Source organism: Octopus bimaculoides, chromosome 7 (assembly GCF_001194135.2).
Source record: "Octopus bimaculoides isolate UCB-OBI-ISO-001 chromosome 7, ASM119413v2, whole genome shotgun sequence".
Taxonomy (NCBI): Eukaryota; Metazoa; Mollusca; class Cephalopoda; order Octopoda; family Octopodidae; genus Octopus; species Octopus bimaculoides.
The window spans coordinates 72,728,327-72,731,422 of record NC_068987.1 but is presented as its reverse complement, the minus strand read 5'-3'; the positions used below and the strand labels follow the sequence as shown (position 1 = coordinate 72,731,422).

The following is a 3,096-nucleotide window of genomic DNA, read 5'->3' as shown; positions in this document are numbered from 1 at the left end:
ATATATATACACACACGTACATATACATGTATACATACATGAATATATGTTTGTTTTTGGGGGGGGCGAATATGTTTTGGGGTCGTGATTTGAAGCATTGGGAAATTTGAAATGAAGTCTTTTTTTCTTCATGTAGTTGTTCAAATGTAAATGTAGTTATGAATAATGACTCATAAAATATCAGGTTAAACAGACAGAAAAAAAGTCCACAAAGTCATCCACGGAATCTAACTATACGTCGGCCGTAGACTGGACAGCTGCGATACTATTTCACTTGAGAGACTTGCCGACATTCATCTCTCAGATAAGAAGGAGAAAGGAAATTTATTTATTTTGGATCATATTTGATGAATGACCAAGTACAAACACGCGAAACATTTCACAAAAACGAGTGTAAAGTCGTATAAAATGTAAGGGAAGCGGAGATTTTATTAGCACAACTCTGTTTTTGACCTGTTAGCACACCTATCAGAAGTAATTAGACGGAAAACTTTCACAAAGTCATAAACTATTTGAAAAAAAACACGTGTTTTGATTGGTTGTGAGGTGTCATATTTGAGAACAATCGTATAATGTGATAGAGTACGAGTGATTTCGAATAGAAAATACGCTATGATATGAGGCTGTGAGTGGTGGAGGGAGAGGATAAAGAAAAATAGTGCTTGAAAAGAGGAAGGTAGGAGTGAAGAGTAGAAAAAGGTGTAAGATAGGAGTGAAGCAGGGCTTTAACTTTATAGAAATGTATATGTCGCAGGTTTTACAGTTTATAGTGCAAGGGAGAATTCCCTAAAAGTTAACATGTTTTTAATTGAGTGTGATTTAAATAAATAGTGTATAGTGTAAATAACAGTTTCACACAAATAGATCTGCAATAAATATGAAGTCTGTGTCTGCAATAATATATTAAATCTGAATTGCAGCTCAAGATGTTCGCGGGATAGAACAACATTTCTACTTATTCACTTGTTCATAAATCTCAGAATCTCAAAACTTGGTCGTATTGTGTTGCATATCTCAAATTTCAATATTTATGCATGGCCTTCGAATCCCAAATGTACCATGACAAAGTGGTAGCAGTATGTTTGTTTGTGTGCTGGAAGATGTGTGTGTGTGTTCATTATAATGCAGTTTAAGCCAGGGCGTCGTTAAACCAATATAATGTTTCGTTATTGACACATTTTCTAGTCTCATATCAGCATCATAGACAATGGCAGTTGTTAGATATTTACCTTCTACGTTACATGAGACAGGGTTTATACAATATGTAACTTAGTATGCAAGATACTCAGAAGATTCAGCTTTTTTAGAGTAATATTCAACAAAGCCTTAACGAAGTAGTTTACAATAAAGTAGTTTACTTATTGTACTTTGTTGAAAACTCGATATAACCAACATATTACATAATCTCCAGAATCAAGTTACACATGAGACACCACTTCGTTAAGATAGAAATAGGTTTTGAAGAAGAAACAACTTCGACATCAATAACAAAATTTTGAAACACCCGGCAAAAATCGCTCGATATTCTGCGAATTATGCACAAAGGGGTAAAGCAGTATGGAAAAACTAGAAATTTTGTTCCATCTCCAATAGGTATCTTGGACCATAATTCAAAGTAATTTTATTTTGTTTTGGTTTTCAAACATGGCTTCATATTTCTTGTAGAAATATGAAGTCATATTCACTTCGTTAACTGTCTGTTTGTATAATTCATTTACATCACAATCGATTGCTTTGTTTTGTTTTATTTTGTTTTATCTTAATATTAAACGCTTATAAGGCGGCGTACTGATAGAATCGTTTGCACGCCGGATAAAATGCTTAGAAGCATTTCGTCCGTCTTTACGTTCTAAATTCAAATTTCTCCGAGGTCGACTTTGCCTTTGATCCTTTTGGGGTGATATAAGTACCAGTTGAGCATTGGGATCAATGTAATCGACTCACACCCTTCCCCAAACTTGTTGGTTTTGTGCCAAAATTTGAAACCACATTGAATACCTGTAAAGGTAGAATCTTGCCACGCTGGTCAAAATGCTTAGCGGCTATTCTTACAGCTCTTTATTTTCTTTGCCATGTATTCTTTCAGAGTCGAATAAAATAAGTACAAGTTGAATACAGAGGTCGATGTAATAGACTTGCCCCTGCCCATCAGAATAGTTGGGTGTGAGCCAAAATTATTAAACCCTTAGAGTAACCTCCCTTACATCAGAAACTGTAAAACACCTACTACCTATAGCATAAAGACCTGTAAAATAAATACACAACAAAACAAGTCTCTTAGTTCTATTCTTTATGCCTATCTTTCTCCTTTGTTACCACCACTCCTCTAATCCACTCTCTTCCTCCCTTCTCTGTCACCCGGCCACATATCTACTTTCACACCCTATATCATAACAACTTTACAGCCGAAACCTCTTAAAACCATTCAAATCACGCAGTTTCTTCTCAAATGGAACAGCTCCCGAGTAATAAAAAGCATATTTCTTTCAAAATCTATTGCCTGTCATAAATCTGTGAAGTTCCGCCTTGGATCAACATGGACTCTTCATGATTGGGTCTGTGACCGAAATTTGTCATCTAGAAGGCAGAGTTATAAGCGCGAACTTTCTGTATAAATTGCTGCGAATGAGGGCGTTGACCAAGGAATAAGGAGAAAAAAGGCTAAGGAATGTTTTGCAGGTCATTCAAGTGAACCTTTCCGTTTGAGCAGCATAGGCCACTGGTTTCTCCAACCCACTTGAGGGCCTTGCAAAATGGACATATTACAGACATGTCCCCCGTAACAGTCTCCCAATGAGTGGCGTAATCCTCGGCAAGATCATAGTCGATCGCCGTTGATGCCCATCGATTACTCTTCGAAACGCTTAGTTTAGTATGGTGGCAGCTGATGAAGGAAATGTTCTCTATGTGACCTGTGTGTTTTCTGTGCTCTGTTTATGTTCTGTTTTTCATTTTGTCCACGTTTTTTTGTGACGTCCTGTACCCAGATATGCATCTGTATATACAATGTAGATGTAGGTATGTACATACATGTACGTATATATGCATATACTCATATAATATTTGTATTATATATATATATATATATATAAATAT

At 36.0% G+C, this 3,096-nt stretch overlaps 1 protein-coding gene across 1 annotated transcript in view; it reads right to left on the bottom strand.

Annotated features, from left to right (window-relative positions):
• The window catches only part of LOC106868356 (uncharacterized), a 32,610-nt gene that overhangs the window by 4,904 nt on the left and 24,610 nt on the right, over positions 1-3,096 (bottom strand). The gene's annotated exons all lie outside the window — the stretch shown is intronic.